Consider the following 23916-nt stretch of genomic DNA (forward strand, 5'->3'; position numbering starts at 1 on the left):
GTCCTCACATGGAGAAGCACGGAGGCGTCTCTCTTGGACTTCTTTAATAAGGACACTTAATACCATTCATGAGGGCTCTACCCTCCTGGCCTAATCACCTCCCAAAGACCCCACCTCCTAACACCATCACACTGAGCATGAGGATTTCAACGTATGAATTTTGGAGGGACGAAAACATTCAGACAATAGCACCCACTCACCATCACTCTCAGTGACTCACTGGGGACTTTGCACTGACTGTTTCTGCAACTCTGGGCTCTGCAGGGTTTGAAGTTCTAATCCCCAGAGGGTTATAGTCTTCCCAGAAGGGTAACATTGAGTTTCATGCTATGGCTGCCACCTGGTCACTTTGGATTCCTTATACACAGGGAGCAGCAGGCAAGAAGAGAAATGACCATGTTGTCGGGGGTCATTGGCCCTGATTAGGGAAGAGGTAGACTGCTGCTACCCAGTTTGGGAAGGGAGGAATATGTGCAGTGACCAGGCACATCTTGGTTCTCCCTTGCCTAGTTTGACCTTGAATGGACAAATGTAGCAATTCTGACCTGAGAAGGTACCCCACACCCCTCAGGGGCTAGGGTTTGGGCTGCGCCACTGGGTAAGCCACTGAGACCAGTAGAGGTAATGGCTGAGAGCAAAGGGGATTTGGAGTGGAGGAAGGAAGCACTGAGCACAAGTTGCAGCCCTGAGACCAGCTGCAGCAATGGGACTGCGCGCTATTGCACTAACCTCCCTTGTCTAAGTTTCTCCTGAGGAGGAGAGGTCCAGGGAACGCTTACTCAACATGTAGGGAGAAGTGAATCCTCATGACATAAGGGGTGGACTGTAGTAGCCATGGAGGTGCCCCACTTGGATTCCCTTCGGGAAAGTACTTGTATTCACCTGCCAGAATGCAATGACCTCACAGCTTCCAGTTGAAGTACCTTCAGGATTCATTATTATATTCAAGCTGAGACCAGATTCTTCCCAGACAGCCCCCAGGAATGACTGAGCCCAATGTGGGTACCAGGACTGACCAGTTCTGCTCCATGTTGTTCAGTTGCTCAGTTGTGTCCGCATCTTTGCGCCCCGAGGACTCCAGCACGCCAGGCTTCCCTGCCCTTCACCATCTCCTGGAGCTTGCTCAAACTTGTGTCCATTGAGTCAGTAATGCCATCCAACCATTTCATCTTCTGTTATCCCCTTCTTCTCCTGCCTTCAATTTTTCCCAGCATCAGGGTCTTTTCCAATGAGTCAGCTCTTCACATCAGTTGGCCAAAGTGTTAGAGCTTCAGCTTCATGGAGCTTCTGCTCCATGAGACTCCTCTCACTGGCCATCTTTGTCCCAGATCTCCCTGCTGGGCCTGCTGAGATTGTCAGAGCTGCACCATGATTTGGGATTCTCCTCGCCCAATCCTGCTTCCTCGCTCTGTATCTTTCACAGGTATTATCCCCAATAAACTTCTTCTATTGTTAATTTTGTCTTAGCATCTGTTTCCCAAAAGACCCAAACCAATACACCCAGGCAGTAAACTGTATTAACAAGAAAAATTAAAACTACATATGTATATATCACATACTATAATTACAAAGATTTTTTACATAGATAAAACCTGGAAGAAAACATAGAAAAATAAAACTGATTGATCTATTAGAGTAATAGGACTGCAAATGAATTTTTTTAAACCTGTCCTTTACTGTTAATATTGTTTATAGATTACACAAAAATAAGGAGAAAATAAGAATAATGGTTCTGAATCTACTTTCTGCCTCTTAAAACCTATGGGAATTTGGACAACTGAGTTTTTATTTCCCTGTCTGTAATATAAGGATCATAATTGTGAAAATAAAATGAATTTAGGATTATGAACACACTTGGCTATTATACACCACCATGAAGTTTGCAAAGTGTTGTTTGTATTGGTGACTGGGGCCTCATATATAAGGAAGTTGGTTAACCGATAAATGTTTGTTAAGAGTCTGTTATGCATCAGGTATCATTTGTGTTAGTTTTCTGTGGGTGCTGTAACAAATTAGCACAAATTTAACAGCTTAAAACAACACAAATTTATCATCTTACAGTTCTAGAGATTAGAAATCCTAAAATCATGTTGTCACGGGGCTGTATTCCTTCTAAAGGCTAGTAGAGAATCTATTTCCCTGTCTTGTCCAGCTTCTAGGAGCTGTCTACATTCTTTAGCTCACGGCCCCTTCCTCCACCTTCAAAGCCAGTCCCTCTCCCCCTTTCTGATAGCTACTTCTGTTGTCATGTCTCTTCTGATACTGATCCTCTTTCCCTCTTATAAAGACCCTCGTGATTACATTGGGCCCACTTGGAAAATGCAGGATATTCTCCCTACTTTTAAATCCCCATCCTTAACTTAAATCTGCAAAGTCCCTTTAATGACATGAGGTAGCATACTCAGGAGTTCCTAGAATTAGGACGTGACCATCTTTTGTTTGTTGTTTAGTCACTAAGTTTGCATCAAACTCTTTTGCGACCCCGTGGACTACAGATATACAGTATTGAACAAGACAGGCAAGGAAAGAACCCTGCCCACCACTCCCCCTGGGACTTACGTGTGTGTGTGTGTGTGTGTGTGTGCACGCTCAGTCATGTTTGACTCTTTTCAGCCCCATAGACTATAGTCCACCAGGTTCCTCTGTCCATGGGATTCTCCAGGCAAGAATGCTGGAGTGGGTTGCCATTTCCTTTTCGAGGGGATCTTCCTGTCAGGAGAGTGCATAATTTCCTCTGTTCAGTCTTGCCAAAACAAAGATTTGAAACGAAGAACCAGGGTTACAGCTCAGAGTTTTATTTGGTAAACAAAGGATAATACACCCAGGAGGCATAAGGGCAGGCCAACCCTGGAAGGAGAGGCCCCAGCCTGTCTTGGCTCCCTCTTTTTATACCTTTTGCCTCCTCCCCCTGAGCCTGTCCTGTGCAAATTAAGACTAGCATAACAGCTATCAGTGATCAGGAAGGGGGAGTGTTTGTTTCACCTGAGGTTCCCATTCTGGGCCCACAGATTTTTCCTTTGCTCCCTTTTCAACGACTTTTTCCTCTTGTCTTTTAGGCACCACCATTTTTGGACTCCTGTTTCCTGTTCTAACTACCTAACATTCCCAACCCAGGGATTAAACCTGCGTCTCCTGCATTGGCAGGCAAGTTCTTCACCAGTGAGCCACAAGGGAAGCCCATTTTGGGGAAGCCATTATACTACATTATTGTGGCAATACAGTGTCGAAAACAGGAGGTAAGATCCCTGCTCCCATGGAGATTCTCTTCCAGTGTAGGGGAGACAGAAAATAGATAAATTAATTGATGAAACACTGATAAGTGCTATGAAGACAATTTTAAAAGGGCATCAGGATGGTGACAAGTTTTGGGGAGTGATCGGACCAAAAGCAGGAACTGGCTTTGGAGCCGCAGCCTGAAGGATTAGAAAGCAATTATTAGCACCCTTGGCTCTTTTCCCTCTAGAGTCCCTTGGAGATTTTTGGTGAATTGGGGGGCCTTTTAGTTCAGGAAGTGAGTTGATGTTTACCCTCCTCACTTATGAATGAGCTTTATTAAGCAGACCAGTTCCAACTCACAAAGTAAATATTGATTTGTTACCCCCACCCCAGGGATTTTTATTCTCTAGGCTTTCTGAATTTCAAGTTGAGATCAAGAACCAACCTGCCTCTTTAGGGTTAAGAACAGCACCCAGCACTGTTTCATGCATATTGTCTGGCATAAAAACCCTAAGACTGCCAGGTGATGGCAGAGACCACAGTGGGAGTAATATCAGTCCTGACTCGATTAAATTTAATTCCTTTGGAAATGATTTACAAAACCTCTTCAGAAAAGTTTAAAGTAAACTGGCCTCAGCCAGGATTTGGTTCACCGCTGAGGCCCCAGATCCATCTATGTGGTGAGTTGTACCGGTGTCTCTCGAGTTCTGTAGTGTATCAGGAGGATGAAGAAATGTGACCCTTGGCAGCAGCAGAGTGGCAGAGCAACTGGCCTTCCTAGGAAAAAGCCATCTTTCTCTGCAGGCTGTGAAAGAGAGGGTCTTCTACAGATTGAAGATTACCAGGAGAGCATGACCTCAAGGAGAATTACAAAAAGTTTACAAAAAGAACACAACACTCTCACCCCCAGCTAACCAAAAACTTTCTTTCTCCTCTTCAGTTTTTCCCCTGAGAGAAGGAATTCCTTTATCCTGGGATGTACCTGGAAATCTTACAGTGATTCTCTTTGTATCTTGTCTCCCTAGATTGACCTTTATTTTCCCCTCAAATAATTTATTTCAAAATAACTTTCTCTTGGATTGTAAAGATAAATTAGATGAATTTATATATGCAAGTAAATATATATGTGTATATGTGTGTGTGTGTTAGTTGCTCAGTCGTGTCTGACTCTTTGTGACCCCATGAATTGTAGCCTGCCAGGCTCCTCGGTCCATGGGATTCTCCAGGCAAGAATACAGGAGTGGGTTGCCATTCCCTTCTCCAGGGGATCTTCCCGACCCAGAGATCAAACCTGGGTCTCCTACACTGCAGGCAGATTCTTTACCATCTGAGCCACCAGGGAAGCCCCATGTGTGTATGTATATATATATTATATATAATTCAAACTCTGTGATTGAAATAATTTTACATATAAGATTCTGTTTTCCTTTTTCTTAATAGCTTGACTGAGGTATAATTGACACACAGTGAACTGCGCACATATAAATATACCATTTGACTATATGTACATATATATATAAACACATACACACACACACATGTCTGTGAAATCCTCACAATCAAGAATAAGGTAAGAGGGTTAAAAAAAAAAAAGAATAAGGTGAGAGGGTGAACGTACCCATCCACCAAAAACTGGGCTGTGGGATAGGGTGGGGGTAGCTGTGTTCTCCCTAGGTTTTAAACTCTTCTTATCAATTCGTGCTCTTGAGTAATGAGACAAGATGAATCATTCATAAAAATTTTTTTCCATAGAAGCAGGCAGACAAAAACAACTTCCCACCCACTTGGCAGATGATCAGTAGTTCATTAACCTAAATCATGTCACTGCACTGTCAGTCCCCTTTCTTCATTGTGTAGGGTATTCGGCTGGAATGCAAGGGCTGGGAAGAGTGCCCAGCTGGTGTCCCAGGCCAGTTCTTGGCTTCCCTGCATGGAAGCAGGAAGGGATTTTTGCCCCGAGTTCCCTGCCAGATTTGCTTTCCTGCAGTCCATCATCATTGGGTACCTTATTATTCAGTTTAGGGCCTCAGGTATAAATTCCTTCTTCCCTCTGGCTCCTCAGTTTTCCTCATGGTCTCAGAGGAAGAGATATTTATTTATAGTTGATTCTAAAACCAGCCTCTCCTCTTAGTGTCTAGACTTAATAATTTCTGTTCCTTTCCACCATTCAGCAATATTTATGAAAACCCACCAGGTACCAGACACTGTTTTAGGCTCCTGGAATATTAAAGAAGTCAAAACAGACAGAAACCCCTGCCTTCATGAGTTGACATCCTAAGTGAAGTAGGACAACTAAAAGCTAGAAACGTATTTCCACTAATTTCCCTTTCTTCTCTATCATCTTCAATAATTCTTCCCTGTGATACGTTCCTTATGGCCTAAAGATGTATAGGAGAAATTTAGCCCCATTCTTTCACAGATTGAAGCTGCTGTCTTCTTGCTTTCCTTTCTGTTTACTATGTCTGAGTCAAGCACTTTATTTTACGCGAGGGTTCCAAGTCCTCTCATCCCTCCTCTGCAGGTGAGTTCAGAAACTGAAGGCTTTTCGCAGTCCTCCCTATACTGAATGCCTTCCTGGTGTTCCACATTCCTTTCTCCTTGGGTTCCTACACCAATGCTCTGTCCGTGATCTACTCCAGCTCCTCTCCTGCCTCCTACGCGGGAGTGACTTCCCCGTCCCCTGACTGTGGACAAGGTTCTTTCCTCTGCCCCCTACTCTTCTCTCTCACTCTCATGCTTCCTACTGACACCTCCAAAAGTAGACAACATCTCTCCAAGCTCTGTTTTAGACACTGGCCTCTCATCAGTGTATGACATCTGTACTTCTAAGTTGCTCCAGGATTTCTGCACATGTGCCTCTCCCCTTTACTTAGGACACATACAAACGAGGTGCGCTAAATTCCCCAGCAACCGGTTCTCCTACCCAGCTTCCCGGCCTCTGCTAATTATAGTCCTCCTTCTCTCCAGTATCAGGAGCAACTCCAGGCTTAGAATTGTACTAGAGACTAGCTGCTAAGAAAACTAGCCAGCTACCCTGATTCAGGGGATAAACAAACAAACAATTATATAAACAAACAAATAAAGCAAATTTACGGGAAGATGTGGGGGTTAATCCTAATCTTAGGCAAAGGAGTCTAGAAAACAGTCTTTGATTTCAAAGGAAGACTTAACCAATACTAGGTTGAAGTCAGAGGGCAAAGAAGGAATGTGCAGGGTACTGAAGTGAATGTAGGGGAAGTGGAGGGTGGCTGAGAGCCTCAGAAAAGGGGGATTTGAAGCAGGAAGAGAGGGAAGATAGGAATCTAGAGTCAGTTATTTGCTGATCCTCTATCCTGGGACGGGTAGCTCAGATGGGATTTTGCTCCCATTAGTGAACTGATGTGGAATGACAGACAAAAATCAGGAAACTCAATTGTCACAGCCAAGAAGAAGCTAAAAAAGACATTACCACTGGTATCCTGGAATAGAAAAAGGATATGAGACTAAAAACCAAGGAAATCTGAAGTAAATATGGACTTTAGTCAATAGCAATGTGTCAATATTGGCTCATTAATTGCTATAAATACACCATGTTAATGTAATATGTTAATAATAGGGAAAATTGGGCATAGGGTATCTGAGAACCATCTCTTACTTACTATCTCTGCAACTTTTCTGTGAATCTAAAATTATTCCTAAATCATTTATTAAAAAATAAAAGCAGTAAACTCTAATGAATTCTTGATTTCGAAACTTCCGCTCCCTAAGCTCATGGTGAAGGACCTATCACCGAGAGAATCCCTGTCAGGGAAGCCTGGTAAAGACACTATTACCCCCCAGACCTAGAAACACTACTGTTGTCTTTGATGTCTTCCTCTCCCGGGCCCTTTACACCTGAGCTATCATCAAGTAATATTGATTAAAAAAGGTTTTTTTTGGTTACACCACTCAGCTTGCTCGCCCCAGACCCCAGCAGTGAAAGCTCACAGTCCTAATCAGTGGACTACCAGGGAATTTCCTGTTTGAAATTTAAAATATCTCTCATCTAGAAGTTTCAGTGTATAACACAAAAATCTTCATTTCTGTTTTGGAAAAAACAATGCTGCAAATAAAAGCAAAAGACTCATAAGTCAGGATTATTTATAATTCATATAACAAGCAAAGGGTTAATTTCTTTAATTTATATAAAGTACAAAAACAACCTATTAGGAAAATGAACAAAGGATAGCAACGGGAAATGCAAAAACAGAGAAAAAATGATTAACAAATAAACATGCAGAAAAAAATGTTCTGCTTCACACATGATTAAATACATGCAAATTAAAATAACTACAAAATGCCTCTTCAGTATGTTAGCTGCTTGGTCATGTCTCTTTGCAACCCCATGGACTGTAGCCAGCCAGGCTCCTCTGTTCATGGAATTCTCCAGGCAAGAATACTGGAGTGGGTTGCCATTTCCCTCTCCAGGGGATCTTCTCAACCCAGGGATTGAACCCAGGTCTCCTGCATTGCAGGCAGATTCTTTACCAGTGAGCCACCAGGAAAGCTCAAAATACCTCTTCTGATGATTAGATTGGCAAATTTTTTTCCACTATTTTTTTGTTTTAGAATGGTATTGTTGTTGTTTAGCCGATTAGCTGTATCCAACTCTTTTGTGACTCCATGGACTATAACCCACCAGGCTTCTCTGTCTATGGGATCTTCCAGGCAAGAATACTGGAGTGGGTTGCCATTTCCTTCTCCAGGGGATCTTCCATTCTTTACCTCTGAGCCACCAGGAAAGCCCAGATTAACAAATTTTTTTAAGTTTGGAAATTTGTGGAGTTGGCAAGCTGTATTTAAGAACATAAATTCTCAAATTTTCTTGGTATGAGTGAGAACTGGTACAAACTTTTTAGAGAGCAACAAGGCAATAATGATCATTATTTGAAATACAAATAAACTTCAATGTAGCAGCAATTCTACTGCTAGTTTAGTGTATGAATATAACTGGATGATATGCCAAAGCATGTGTGTATGTTTAACAGGGGTGGTTCTTTCGGCATAATTCCTAAAAGCAAAAATTCATGAACAAAGTATTGTCCAAAGTAACTGGAGACTTGAAAAATAAGTCATGATACATCTATACCACAGATGTTAAAAAGATGAAAGTAGATTTCTATATGTCTATATAAAAATACCACCAAAGATTGAGTTTTTGAAAAAGGAAAATATAAGAAGGAAAAAAAGAAGGGTATTTATAATATGACCTCTTTTATGCAATTAAATATGCATACACAAACATAAAGACAAGACTAGCTACATAATTTGTAACCTAGTGCAAAGTGAAAATGACATGAGGCCTCTTGTTCAAAAGTTAAGAATTTAAGGTGGGGGGAAGGGATAAATTAGGAGTATGAGATTAACAGATACACATTACTATATATAAAATAGATAAAAACAAGCAACAAGGGTTTACTGTATATTACAGGGAACTATATTTTATATATTTTAATAACCTATAATGGAAAATAATCTGTATTTTATATAAAATAAATATTTTATTAATTTTATTTTATATAAAAGTATCTATAGTATATATATAACCAAATCAGTTTGCTGTACCTTTGAAACTAACACAATATTGTAAATCAACTATAATTTTTTTTTTTAAGTTAGGAATTTCAGGAGAGTAACAACAGCAGAGCATTAAAGCAAGCTCAAGGCCCTTCCGAATGCAATCTGGGTGGCTGGACAAGTCACAGGGCTGAGAAACTGATCCTCTCTCTACATTTGGTTCATCCTTATGATTTGCCAGTTCTGTATTTGTCAATTTGCCTCCTTACTAAAATTTAGCTGTAATTCCTCAATCAGTACTCATAAGGCTTTCATGGTCATTCCCAGACAAGTCCAGAGCAACAACAAATCTGAGTCTTGGGACAGTTACGTTCCCAGTTGAGGTCCAACAGGGCAACACTCTGCCTCTTTTTCAGCTCTCATCCTGCCAAGCGTCCTATCCACGGTCTGTTCAATGCCGTGTTTTCCAGGTTTGTCTTTGTGACTTCACTGTTTTCAGTGGCCCCCAACGGTACTGCTTAAGTGCTTCCAGGTGCAAGAAGGCTGAGCTGTGCCCTACAGAGAAAGCAGGTGTTAAACAAGCTTCCTTCAGGCAGGATTTAGAAGGCTGTTAGTCACACGTTCAATGTTAATGAAACAATAATCATTAAATAAGGTGTCTTTCGACAGAATCACACACAAAACAAGGTTATGACTTTATTAGTTGAAAATGTTCTGATCAGAGGCTTGCAAGAACCCTCCCTGTATTTCCCCCCAGGAGCAATGGTATTTGCTAATTCAATGTTGGAGGCAACATTATAGCACGTAACCTCCTTGAAAAAAGAGAGTCAACTGTTTATTGATAGCTATGTGCTTAAAACTCATCTGAGATACACAAGAAACTGTTAAAAGTGGTTGCCTTTGTGAAGCTAGACTGGAGTTGAGGAAGAGAAGGGAGATTTTGTTTTTCATTTTATGCCTTTATGTACTATTCGATTTTTTTAACTTTAAGTATGCCATCCTATGCTGTGCTTAGTCGCTCAGTCATGTGTGAATCTTTGTGACCCCATGGACTGTAGCCCACCAGGCTCCTCTCCCCACAGGGATTCTCCAGGCAAGAATACTGGAGTGGGTTGCCACGCCCTCCTCCAAGAAACCTTCCCAACCCAGGGATCAAACCCAGGTCTCCTGCGTTGCAGGCAGATTCTTTACCAGCTGAGCACCAGGGAAGCCCAAGAATACTGGAGTGGGTAGCCTATCCCTTCTCCAAGGGAACTTGCCTACCCAGGAATTGAACTGGGTCTCCTGCATTGCAGGCAGATTCTTTACCAGCTGAGCTACCAGGGAAGCTCAACTTTAAGTATATCTTACCTTTATTTTTTTTTAAATAAATTAAAAACCATATATCTCAACCAACAAAGACTGACTGTATAGCACAGGAACTCCACTGAATATTCTATGATAACCTAAATGGGAAAAAAAATTGAAAAGGAATAGATACATGTATATGTATAACTGAATCACTTTGAGAGACACCTGAAACTAATAAAACATTGTTAATCAACTATGCTTCAATATAAAATAAAAATTAAAAGAATAAATAAAACCTTATATTTCAAAATTTCCCCTCATCTCCTCCATGTCTAAAGCAATATTAAATTAGGTTCTCTTCTCACCACCTCAAGCCAGAATTTTTGTAACGGCCTCCTAATTGTCCTTCCTTCTAATTTTCTCTTCTCCAATCTTCATCTGCCAGATGAATCTTCCAAATACACCACATTCATCATGAAATGTTCCAACCATTCGTCATCGCCCATTAAAGCAAATCTAGCTTTCAGAGTCTTATGTAATCAGACCTCAACCTTATCTCTCCCTGTTCCCCAGTTCTACTGTCTGACCATCCCTTCTCACCCCCACCTCATCTGTAGCACTGACCATGCCAGTTTCTGCCTCCATAGTTTGGCCTGGATCCAAGCCACATCTCTGTCCATTATTTGGTTCCACTAAAATAGTGAAATTTCTTTTCTCCTATGATTTTTCCTGTTTTTGAATTTTTATGGTGCTAAACTACAAAAGGAGTGTTTCATTTATATGTTATCTGTAACTGTCGAATTGTATATATTTATTTAAACAACACATGTGTTTATGGACTTTCCTGGTGGCTCAGCTGGTAAAGAAGCCTCCCACAATGTGACAGACCTGGGTTTGATCCCTGGGTTGGGAAGATATCCTGGAGAAGGGAACAGCTTCCCACTTCAGTATTCTGGCCTGGAGAATTCCATGGACTGTGTAGTCCATGGGGTCCTAAAGAGTTGGACACAACTGAGTGACTTTCACACTATGCATTTATACTATATGTCAGACACTATTTTTTTACATATATTACCTCATTTAATCTTCATGACAATCTTATAAAGTAGGTGTTATTATGCGTGTGTGTTCCTTGTGGCCACCTGGACTGTAGCCCGCCAGGCTCCTCTGTTTGTAGAATTTTTCAGGCAAGAATACTGGAGTGGGTTGCATTTCCTCCTCCAGGGGATCTTCCCGACCTAGGGATCCAACCTGGCCAACTGCATTGCAAGAGGATTCTTTACCACTAGTGCCACCTAGGAAGCCCAGGTGGTATTATTATTCAGTTGCTAAGTTGTGTTTGACTCTGCAACACTATGGACTGCAGCACACCAAGCTTCCCTGTCCTTTACTATCTCCTGGAGTTTGCCTAGATTTATGTCCATTGAGGTGGTGGTGCTAGCCATCTCATCCTCTGCCGCCCTCTTCGCCTTTTGCCTTCGATCTTTCCCAGCATCAGAGTCTTTTCCAATGAGTGGGTTCTTTGCCTTATGCGGCTAAAGTATTGGAGCTTCAGCTTCAGCATAGCCCTTCCACTGAATATTCAGGGTTGATTTCCTTTAGGATTGACTGGTTTGATCTCCTTGCTGTCCAAGGGGCTCTCAAGAGTCTTCTCCAGCACCACAATTCGAAGGCATCAGTTCAGTGCTCAGCCATTCTTTATAGTCCAACTTTTACATCCATACATGACTATTGGAAAAGCCATGACTATATGGATTTTTGTCGCAAAGTGATATCTTTGCTTTTTAATACGCTGTCTATGTGTGTCATGGTTTTCGTTCCAAGGAGCAAGCATCTTTTAATTTCATGGTTGCAGTCACTGTTTGCAGTGCTTTTGGAGCCCAAGAAAATAAAATCTGTCATTTCTTCCACTTTTTCCCCATCTATTTGCCATGAAGTGATGGGACTGGATGCCATGATCATGACCACTCCAGTATTCTTGCCATGAGAACTCAATGAGCAGGTGGTATTATCACCCTTCTTTTAAACGTGGAAACCAGAGCACGGAGAAGTTAAATAAGTTGCTCAAGGTCACACGGCAAATTGTAGAGACAGAATTCACACCCAGACAGTCAGACTTCCCTGGTGGCTTAGCTGGTAAAGAATCCACTTGCAATGCAGGTGACCTGGGTTCAATCCCTGGGTTGGGAAGATCCCACGGAGAAGAGAACAGTGACTTACTCCAGTATTCTGGCCTGGAGAATTCCATATAGTCCATGGGGTCACAAACAGTCAGACATAACTGAGTGACTTCCACTTTCAGACTAACTCTTAACTATATACAATTCTGTTTTCTGTTAAAGAGTCATGCCCTTAACCATATACAGTTCTGTCTGCTGACTGCTCAAATGGATAACTGTATGACAAGTTCCTTGAGGGAAGGGATTATATCTTCCATTTCTTCTCTTGAGAGCCCCATATCATGCTTAAGAAGGTCTTATCAACTGCTTAGAGTTTCCTGAGCCTCACTTTTATGGGAGGCTGACACTCTTAGATCTAAGGATGGGGACTTGGAACTGAGAAGTCGAGCTAAGCATGCTTCCCTTGAACTTGCTTGCTGCCTTCCTTCTCCTTAAATTCCCCATCTTCCTCCCATGGTGGGCTGAGCTAAGCCCTTGGCTGGCTTTAGCTCTCCCCATTGGACTCCTCATCACTTCTTATCAAGACCTCACAGTGAATCCTGTGGCCACAAGATGGTGAGATGGATGTTGGCTCCATGGGGAAGACTCAAGGTCACACAAGAGCAAAAGGCAGGATTTCATTCATCCATCCAGTCTCCTGCCCTCCACCCTGCAGCCTACCCACAGGCTTCAGCAATACGTGAACCGTGAACTTCCAGATGTTCAAGCTGGTTTTAGAAAAGGCAGAGGAACCAGAGATTAAATTGCCAACATCCATTGGATCATCAAAAAAGCAAGAGAGTTCCAAAAAACATCTATTTCTGCTTTATTGACTATGCCAAAGCCTTTGACTGTGTGGATCACAATGAACTGTGGAAAATTCTGAAAGACATGGGAATACCAGACCACCTGACCTGCCTCTTGAGAAACCTGTATGCAGGTTAGGAAGCAACAGTTAGAACTGGACATGGAACAACAGACTGGTTCCAAATAGGGAACGGAGTACGTCAAGGCTGTATATCGTCACCCTGCTTATTTAACTTATATGCAGAGTACATTATGAGAAACGTTGGGCTAGAGGAAGCAAGAATCTTCAAGCAAGCTGGAATCAAGATTGCCAGGAAAATATCAATAACCTCAGATATGCAGATGACACCACCCTTGTGACAGAAAGTGAAGAAGAACTAAAGAGCCTCTTGATGAAAGTGGAAGAGGAGAGTGAAAAAGTTGACTTAAAGCTCAACATTCAGAAAACTAAGATCATGGCATCCAGTCCCATCACTTCATGGCAAATAGATGGGGAAACAGTGGAAACAGTGGCTGACTTTATATTTCTGGGCTCCAAAATCACTGCAGATGGTAATTGCAGCCATGAAATTAAAAGACGCTTACTCCTTGGAAGGAAAGTTATGACCAACCTAGACAGCATACTAAAAAGCAGAGACATAATTTTGTCAACAAAGGTCCATCTAGTCAAGGCTATGGTTTTTCCAGTGGTCATGTATGGATGTGAGAGTTGGACTATAAAGAAAGCTGAGCACCAAAGCATTGATGCTTTTGAACTGTGGTGTTGGAGAAGACTCTTGAGAGTCCCTTGGCCTGCAAGGAGATCCAACCAGTCCATCCTAAAGGAGATCAGTCCTGGGTGTTCATTGGAAGGACTGATGTTGAATCTGAAACTCCAGTACTTTGGCCACCTGATGCGAAGCGCTGACTCATTTGAAAAGATCCTGATGCTGGGAAAGATTGAGGGCAGGAGGAGAAGGGGACAACAGAGGATAAGATGGTTGGACGGTATCACCGACTCAATGGACATGAGTTTGGGTGGACCCTGGGAGTTGGTGATGGACAGAGAGGCCTGGCATGCTGTGGTTCATGGGGCCACACAGAGCTGGACACGACTGAGTGACTGAACTGAACGGAACTGAAAGTGCATGGAGAAATGCATAGCTTTAAGATTCATGTAGGCCTGTGTTTGCAGCTTGGCTCTGCCACTTACTGTGTCACCTTTGACAAGTTACTGAAGTTTTCTGAGCTACAGTCAGGCATCTGAATGTGATTATGTTATTGTTAATAAGGCAATTGCTAAGAGTAGGCACCAGCTTCTCTGGTGGCTCAGTGGTAAAGAATCCGCCTGCCAACACAGGAGATGCGGGTTCTATCCCTGGGTCAGGAAGATCCCCTGGAGGAGGAAATGGCAACCCACTTCAGTATTCTTACCTGGAAAATCCCATGGACAGAGAAGCCTGGTGGGCTACAGTCCATAGGGTCACAGAGTCAGATGTGATTGAGCATGCATGCAAGAGTAGGCACTGACTACACGCCAAGCACAGTTCTAAGTATTTTACATATGGGAACTGTCCAATCTTCATAACTCTAAGAGGAGGTGCTATTATTGCGTTTTCTTCATCTTACAGATGAGGAAACTAAGGCACAGAGAGGTGAAATAACTTTCCCAATGATGCACAGTTGGACAAGGAGCAAGCTGGACAACCTTTATAGCACTATCATGAAGCTATGAAGAGGTAACATGCATGAAATATCTGATGTATGAGGACTCTGTAAATATCTCCTCTGTATCAGCTGGGATTAGTTTGGGTTTCCCTGGTGGCTCAGATGGTAAAGAATCTACCTGCAATGCAGGAGACTCAGGTTTGATCTCTGGGTCGGGAAGATCCCCTGGAGAAGGGAATGGCAACCCAGTCCAGTGTTCTTGCCTGGAAAATCTGTGGACAGAGGAGCCTGGTGGGCTACAGTCCATGGGGTCACAAAGAGTCAGACACAACTGGGCAAGTAACACTTTCACATAAAACAGAAAATCTTAGTAAGAGTGATTTAAACAAACTGAAATTTTAGTTCTCTCTTATGGGGAAGAAGTTCAGAATAGGCATGGCAGGCCCAGGAGGGTGACTCCTTCCTAGTAGGGACTCAGGCTCCTTCTACATCTCTTCTCTGCTCTCCTTAGCCCATGGCTTCCATCCTCAGGGTTGCCTCCTGGTAACAAGATTTGCAGCTGCAGATACCACATCCATTCTAAGCAGCAGAAATGAGTCTGAGGCAAAGGGGAGACCTCCCAGCGAAGTCAGCCGTCTTTAAAGGTTGTTCCAAGAAACCACCTCTGATAAGCTAGGCTTATGGACACTTTGAATAATATAAGGGCTCTCTGCCAGTAAGGAGGCATGAAAGACTGGGTACTGACTAGCAGTCTCCTCTCTCACAGCACTGACATGGCCCATCCAACCCTACACACGGACATGTCAGAGTCCTCTCATTCGACAGTCTTCTGAGATCCAACTTTCATTTCTTCTGTTCTTGTGTCAGCTTCCTGTCCTATCTTCCTCAAACCCTTCTCTTTTTTTTCCCCTTCTTTCTTTTTTTGGCTGTGCCAGGTCTTTGTTGCAGCATGGGTGATTTTCACTTGTGGCATATGGGATGTCCCCGACCAGGGATCGAACCAGAGTCCCCTGCATTGAGAGCATGAAGTCTTAGCTACTGACTCATCAGGGAAGTTCCAAACCCTTTATTCTTAGGTGGGTGACAGACAAGAAAGAGCATCTTCATCCTTAAATGATCCAAAGGTTAAAAACCATTCATTCATTCACTTGACAAATCGTCACTGAATACCAACCCTTCGTCAGAAACCACATGAAGCACTTGAGATATGCAATGAAAACACATGTTCTAGGGCCTCATTTAGCTTATAGTCTAGGGGAGAAAAATATATTTTTTAGAGAGATAACTACTCCTTACCAATCAATTATGATTCTCCTGAAGAAGGGGTGCATCACCAAGCTGAGGAGAATCAAGAAAGGTTTCACTGATGGAGTGACATTAAAGAGAGAACTGATGGACAGGTGGGAGTGGGCCCAGGAAGGATGCAAGTCCCAGGAAGGATGGCACATCCCAGGCAAGGAGGCACGTCAGTACACAGAGTGTGCCGGGAAGACAAAGCTGGACACGGAATGCCCAGGGCGCGATGCCAGGAGATGAGGTCTAAGAGGTAGGAAGGGACTGGAATGTGAATGTCCTGATGGGATTTTTATCAGCAAAGTTGACTCAAGCCTGTGAGTGACAAGGAACTATTGAAGTATAACGGCGAGAGTCACATGTTAGATGGGGTTGGGGGGTGGGTGAGGACAGAGGTAGGGGCCTCTGTTAGGGGGCTATTTACATAGTTTAAGAAATGATGAACTGGGGACTTCTCTGGTGGTCCAGTGGCTAAGACTCCAAGTTCTTAATGCAGGGAGCCTGGGTTCGATTCCTGGTCAAGGAACTAGATTCCACATGTCGCAACTAAGAGTTTGCATGCCACAACTAAAAGATTGAGTGTGCTGCAGCTGAAGATCCCAAATTCTGCAACAAAGATCAGAGATCCTGTGACTGGGGGCTGGGACCAAGTGCCCCCAAATACATATATATTTTTTAAAGGAAGTGATGAATTAAGACATAGTTGGGAGAATGGAAAGAAAAGTTTGAGTGTGAGAGATGAACACAGTCAATAAACACAACATTGTTCCTTCAGGCCTTAGCAGTCAAATCCTTCTCAGTTCAGTTCAGTTCAGTTGCTCAGTCGTGTCTGACTCTGCGACCCCATGAATCGCAGCATGCCAGGCCTCCCTGTCCATCACCAACTCCCGGAGTTTACCCAAACTCATGTCCATCAGGTCGGTGATGCCATCCAACCATCTCATCCTCTGTCATCCCCTTCTCCTCCCGCCCCCAGTCCCTCCCAGCATCAGGGTCTTTTCCAATGAGTCAACTCTTCACATGAAGTGGCCAAAGTATTAGAGTTTCAGCTTCAGCATCAAATCCTCTGGATGGTAACTAATGCCAATGGCCATCAGTGGTCTCTAGGTTGATGAAAGTAGGATGGATACGCTCCACATCGCTCACCCTCATCCTGGGGACTCAATCCTCTATGAAAATTTTCTTTGGCAACCCACTCCAGTATTCTTGCCTGGGAAATCCTGTAGACAAGAAGAGCCTGGTGGGCTACAGTCCATGGGGTCGCCAGGTCGGACATGACTTAGCAAAAAAATGACAACAGCCCTACTTCTAGATTCATAAAAACCTCCTAGATGTTTCCTCCATGCCTTTTGCAGGCTTTCATTAACCTGGGTTCCTAAATGGCTACAGGGAGAAGTGCTGCTCTGCAACCCTCAGTTCAGTCGCCCAGTTGTGTCTGACTGAGACCCCACGGACTGCAGCACGCCAGGCTTCCCTGTCCATCACCAACTCCCAGAGCTTGCTCAAACTCATGTCCATCAAGTCAGTGATGCCATCCAACCATCTCATCCTCTGTTATCCCCTTCTCCTGCCTTCAATCTCTCCCAGCATCAGGGTCTTTTCCAATGAGCCAGTTCTTCGCATCAGGTGGCCCAAGTATTGGAGTTTCAGCTTCAGCATCAGTCCTTCTAATGAATATTCAGGACTGATTTCCTTAAGGATTGACTGATTTGATCTCCTTGCAGTCCAAGGGACTCCAACACCACAGTTCAAAAGTTATACAACCCTAGAAGCAAGAAATAAACTACCGTATGTGAGCTATGTTCTTTACTTGGATCTTTCTATTATAGCAATTATCCTAACTAACACAACATGCTGCTACTATTTCTTTTACGAGAGTAGTTCTGCTCAGAAAGAAATTCTCAGTAAATCTTTGGAGTGGGAGGTTAAGAACAAGCTGTTAGTGTAGGCTGCGGTACAGCCTCTGGATGCACATGGAACAGTGGTCCAAGTTAGGAAAAATGTTTCAGGCTGTGCAGGTCTCTTAACACTAAAGTATTTCTGTAGTTGGTCCTCACGCTGCAGGATCTCATTTCAAAATAAAATTCCATTTGGGAAAAAGTTGGAGGTTTCTCTTAAGTTCAAATATTAAAAGGGTGTAGTAGAAAGAAGTACATGGAGCTGCCTTGTATGCAGCATCTGTCTATTCAACAAAAGCCTGCTGATTCTGACTCTGAACACCCAAGCCTTTCCTGGAGGAGGGCCTCCCTCAAGCTAGGCTTGGGATGGGGGGCGGTGAGGTGGGGCATCTTCTATAACAGAAACATCTTTTCTCAGCTAAGATTCTCCCTCACTTGTCTTGTGCTGGTGTTTGTTATGCCTTGACAGCAGGAAGTCCTTTCTTTTTTTTTTTTAATTTTAATACCTATTTATTTATTTATGCCTGCTCTGAGTTTTTGTTGCTCCACGTGGGCTTCACTAGTTGTGGCAAGCGAGGGCTACTCTCCAGTTGTGGGGCGTGAACTTTTCTTTCCTCCTTCTGTAGTTGCAGAATCTCTCCATGTTCTCAGTGGAGGTAGAAAGAGCACTGGCAACTGGCAGCGTGGTCTATGTCAGAGACATAAACAGAGAGATGAGTACGCAGACAGTCATAAATCCCCTTTCCTAGAGGTAAAAGGGAAGAGCCCATATGCCTGGGTTGGCTGTTCCTTCAGACAAGAGAACTGGTCCTCAAAAAAAAAGTGTGTGGTTAAGGAAACTGCCAGCTTTTAGCACCCCGAAGGTTTATTTAATTAGGTAATTCATTTATTTATTTACCTTCACTGACGCTGAATAATTAACTTGCCTCACTGCCCTACTGCCAGAAGGCAGCAGCAATCCACCTAAGAAAGGCACAGCTACGGGCAGGTACCTGGGTTCTCCCTCTGACTTGTTTCAGATCACCAGAGGAGGATGCTGTGTATGTAGCTGCATCATTATTTTCCTCTACAAAACATGAAAGGGGATTGCTTTCCTCCCAGGAGAGAATACGTTTGCTTCTACAGAAGTTCTCTATAAGAAGAGTTAACTGGAGGCCATGCTGAAATAAAAAGCATATTAATTTTATCCTGATACAAGGTCAATCTCTTCTAATTTTTAAAATGAAGAACTTGGGACTTCCTTGACAGTCTAGTGGTTAAAACTTTGCTTCCAGTGCAGGGGCACAGGTTCATTCCCTGGTCAGGGAACTAAGAGCTCACGAGTGCGTTTGTGCTAAGTCACTTCAGTCGTGTCCAGCTTTTTGCAACACTATGGACTGTACCCTGCCAGGCTCCTCTGTCCATGGGATTCTCCAGGCAAGAATATAGGAGTGGGTTGCCATGCCCTCCTCCAAGGGATCTTCCCGACCCAGGGATTGAACCTGTGTCTCTTAGGTCTCCTGCACTGGCAGGCGGGCTCTTTACCGATAGTGCCACCTGGGAAGCCCAAGATCTCACGTGCCGAGTGGCAAATAAACAAATAAAATGAAGAACTTGAAGTACATAACTACAGCACACATTTTTTTGTTTGTTTTTGTCAGCTGTGCTGTGAGGCTTGTGGAATGGGATCTCAGTTCTCTGACCAGGGATGATCCCAGGCCACGGTAGTGAAAGTCCAGAATCGTGACCAGAATCCTAACCACTAGGTCACCAGGGAACTCACTATAGCACTAAAATTTAAGCCTGTTTAAATTCTATATTGTAATAAACTAAAGCATGAGCGAGAGAGAGAGAAAAGGAAAGAGGTAAACAAGAAAGAAAAAAGAAAATTGAGATGATAAGAGACTAAGAAGTGATAAGAGGAAGAAGGAAGTGAGAGGCAGATGGTTCTTCCAGAGCCAGAGAGGGAAAAGACAGAAACAAGACAGCGAAAGGGAGATGTGGGGAGAACTAAACAGTGAGCAGAAGCCTTGTGCCAGGTGTTTTATGTCCATTATTTCACATTTTTTCAATGTGCATTCATCATACAGTTAAGGTTTGAAGCAGGGGAATGATATTATCAGATGGACATTTTTTAAAAGTATTGACTTATTTATTTTTGGCTATGCTGGGTCTTTCCCGCTGTGCATAGGCTTTCTCTAGTTGTGAGCAGGAGTTACTCTTCACTGGCTCAAGGTGAGCAGGCTTCAACAGTTGCAGTGCACGGCCTAGTTGCTCTGCAGCATGTGGTATCTTCCCGGACCAGGGATCGAACCCATGTCTCCTGCATTGGCAGTCAGATTCTTAGCCACTGGACCACCAGGGAAGTCCCAAACGGTCATTTTTTAAAGACCACTGTAGCTGCAAAGAGGGCCATGGGTGAAGGCAGGCAGACAATTTTGGAGGCTGTTGTGGAAATCAAGGAGAGAGATGATGCTAGCTTGGATTAGAGTGGCGGCAGGAAGAATACAGAGGAGCAGAGAGAAGTATGGAAATTTTAGGTGGAAGACTAAAGGAACTAAGCCCTTTCTATATGTTTCCATTGTACCTTACACTTATCTCATCGTTGCCTTTATTACATCTTACTGAAATTACCTCTTTACTCATCTGTGTTTCCCTTTAGACCTGGGCTGCCCAACATCACTAGTCATGTGTAGAATCTGAGCAGGGCAATGTGAGATGTGCTCGAAGTGTAAAATACACACTGAATTAGAACAACAATTCAAAATAAAGACTGCAAATATTAATAATTTCTATATTGCTACATATTAAAATGATACATATATATATTTGGTGGGCATAAAATACATTATTAAAATTAATGTTATTGGTTTCTTTTAAATATCTTTATGTGGCTACCAGAAAATTTTAAATTACATGTGTGGCTCACATTCTGTTCCTACTGAACAGCACTATGAGAGACTATAAGAACTGAGGTTTCTCCAAGGCCTACCACTTATTTAAATAAGCATTGAATGAGTAAATAGATTTGGCCAGGTCACATTCAAATTCTGACTGCAGGTATGTATTAATGATGAAGGCTTTCAGTGTTGGTTCATATTGTTAACAATGTTGGCTTCACTGTTGGCTGAAAAAGAATGAGTTTTCTAAACCAGTTAGACCCAACATTGCCCAGAATTTGGCTAAAAATTTTAGAATACTTCTGCAATCCATCTACTTGTCTTAGATATTCGTCTACTAAAGAACACAGTTCACTTTTGGCTCAGTCTCTCTGGAAACCATGTGGCACAGGCATGGTCCCCTAATTGAGGACCATCTTAAAGCAGGCATTCTAAAAGCAATGACTAAAACGTGAAACAGAATACCTACACATCGCAATCTGTGAATCTCTTCTGGAGTTGTGACTTCATTTTCACTCAGGAGTTCAGCACCTCGCCAAATCTGTGCTTCTGTGGAGCTCAGGGACTTGAGCCAAAGGAAATGAGCACAGTGTCCAGCCGACTCTGGTCGCAGCCAATTCAAGTGGAACACTTAGATGTCTTTTGAGCACATCAGCACTGCTCTTGTTTTATTCCCCTGCAGCTTTACATGCGCTGTGCTTCGCTGTCAAGTCACATCAATCAGAAAGAACAATTTTACGAGCCAGTAGGGGTCTGGCATGTTGTATCTCTCAGAACCCTTTTAATTAATTCACTAAAGTCTTTAAGGAAACAGCTTGGTAAATCTCTTCAGCAAGTTTCCACTGCTTAGCAGTCTGACAGCATTAAAATAAACTAGAGCTCCATGTTCTGTTTTAACCTTTTCCAAACATGCTTACTACTGAATATAGCTAAGGGCAGAAACACAAAAGAAAATTCAGCCTTAATTCCTCCATGGAATCATGTGACTTGCAGAGCTCCCAGCCTACACTCTCCCAATGAATGATGTAATGGAAGCTGGGGCCCACTAATCGCTTTTGACATGAATAACTTGAATAACGTGTAGAAACCTTCTCCCCCCCTGATTTGTGTCAAGTGAGCTTAGCTTTTCCACATTTAAGTAAACTTCTCAAGCTCTATACTGACAAGAGCCTTGTCAGTATATATATACACATTTCTTCCCCCTAACATTTTAAGTAATCCACATTCCAAGGTCAAGAGAGCCTGCATCTGGTGAAAGGGCTTTAGGGCAGACACCTCCACGCTAAGCTTCATTGATGACGGCTTCGCGTTACAGGATCCCCATCCTGATATTTTCCTTACGCATAGAGTAAGGAACATGCCATGTTCATTCATTCAACCAGTATTTACTGTTTGCCATGAGCAAAGCACTTTGGAGAATATCTAGATAAATAATAAATAGTTATCATTTAATGAGTCCCTATTATAGCCTAGGTATCTTAAAATACACAACACTGCAAAGAGATTAACTCCATTTCACTGCAAAATAAAACAGGGTCTCTAATTTGAGGAGTTTACATTTCACAAAGATTTCTGGTGTATAGCGTGGTATAGACGTGTGTGTGTGCGTGTTCTGGTGTATAGGGTGGTATAGATATGTGAGTGTGTGTGTGTGTGAGTGTGTGTGTGTGTGTGTGTGTACTCAGTTGCACCTGACTCTTCTTGACCTCATGGACTGTAGTCTTTCAGGCTCCTTTGTGCATGTAATTTTCCAGGCAAGAATACTGGAGTGGGTTGCCATTTCCTACTCCAGCGGATCTTCCCAACCCAGGTATCAAACCTGCATCTCTTGCATCTCCTGGACTGGTAGGCGGATTCTTTACCACTCTGCCACCTGGGAAGCCCGATATAGACTATATGTATACATAAATGCTGTTTCTGATGAAATTTAGAAGTATGTCAGATTATTTAATCCATAATACCCAACAGTATTCTGAACTAAACACTCAAATGTTTGTTGACACACCAACCAGGAAAGAGAGAGGCTGTGTTCCATCCACATTAAGAACTGCGTGGCAAAAGATAATTAGAAATGCATGCAGCAATAAAGCAAAATTTCCTAAATCTGAATGAGAAACTAGGTAAATTACCTACCCATCGAGATTTTTCAAAAATAATCTTAATTAAACCTGGGCTGAGTTGTGATCTTACCACTTTTTTAGAAGGGCCATTTATTAGAATGAAGTAAAACAAAACCTCAAAGTCATAACCCACGGAAATGTTCATTACTTACCAGGGTGATGTTTTGGGGAGTCGACCTCCATTGGCAAAATTACTGTCACACCGAAATCTTATTCTAAGTATCTGGTGAGGGCAAATGAGAGCCTTGGAGCCTGATCTTTCCAAATGTAATTTACATCTAAATTAATTTGAGAGAGAGAAAAGAAAGACTCTATGTTTAAAACTCGCCTTTTAATTTTTCCTCCAGGTCACCTCTTCTGCACTCTTAATATGGCTCCCTTCACGGAGTCGGAGGCCAAAAGAGCATCATGACAAAAAGAAATGATCCAAAAAAAGACGAGTCTTGACAACCCCAGCCATTCACCGGGTTCGGGAGACCAAGGCCCCGTCCTCAACTCCCCGGCCGCCAGCGCCCCCTCGCGGGCAGCGGCTGCTCAACCGAGGAGGGCCGGCAGCCACTGCCCTTTGGGAGACTTCAGGGCTATCTTCTCCCCTGCGCCCCGCCTCGCGTACCCCCGCCCCGTCCCGCCCCCGCCGCTGGCGCCTCCGCACCCGTCTGCAGCCCAGCCCCGGGCGTTCGCCGCTCCTGCTGCTCCTGCCGGCGCTGTCCGCACACCCACCCACACGTCAAACGCCCTCTTTTCCCCTGAAAAGTTTCTAGACGGTAGGGACTATTTTCTTCTAATGTAACCTTCCACCAAACTGGAGGGAAAAGTTACCCGAGGCCTGGGAGGGGTCGGGGTTCTGGGGGCGGGGGATGGGACCTGGGTTTTTAAAAAGAGGTCTCTTTTCCGGGAAAATAAATGGTTGGGCCTCCAAGCCAGAGCTTTGTTTGCTTGGTTAGCTGAAAAAGGTGCTTGATGATGCTGAATATTTAAGATAGAATTTTTCTTAAATTAACATAAAATATATTGCACCAGATAAATGGTTCTTGTCTTCAGACCTTGCAGTTCTTTCTGTTGATTCTCCTCT

The 23916-nt window shown here is 43.1% G+C and overlaps 1 protein-coding gene and 1 long non-coding RNA gene across 2 annotated transcripts in view; one reads left to right on the plus strand and one right to left on the minus strand.

Moving 5' to 3' along the window:
• Positions 1-16906: 16906 nt before the first annotated feature.
• LOC122676598 lies at positions 16907-23606 on the minus strand. Its single transcript, XR_006335607.1, has 4 exons — positions 23497-23606; positions 22997-23122; positions 21194-21427; positions 16907-18533 (listed from the first exon to the last, which is right to left on the minus strand). It is a non-coding gene; the product is annotated as an uncharacterized LOC122676598 (long non-coding RNA).
• Positions 23510-23916, plus strand: part of POGZ (pogo transposable element derived with ZNF domain) — a 57688-nt gene continuing 57281 nt past the window's right edge. Inside the window, exon 1 of the mRNA XM_043876022.1 lies at positions 23510-23608. The gene's annotated coding sequence lies outside the window, so the exon portion shown is untranslated. The remainder of the gene's footprint in view (positions 23609-23916) is intronic.

Source organism: Cervus elaphus, chromosome 20 (genome assembly GCF_910594005.1).
Source record: "Cervus elaphus chromosome 20, mCerEla1.1, whole genome shotgun sequence".
In the NCBI taxonomy this organism is placed as follows: Eukaryota; Metazoa; Chordata; class Mammalia; order Artiodactyla; family Cervidae; genus Cervus; species Cervus elaphus.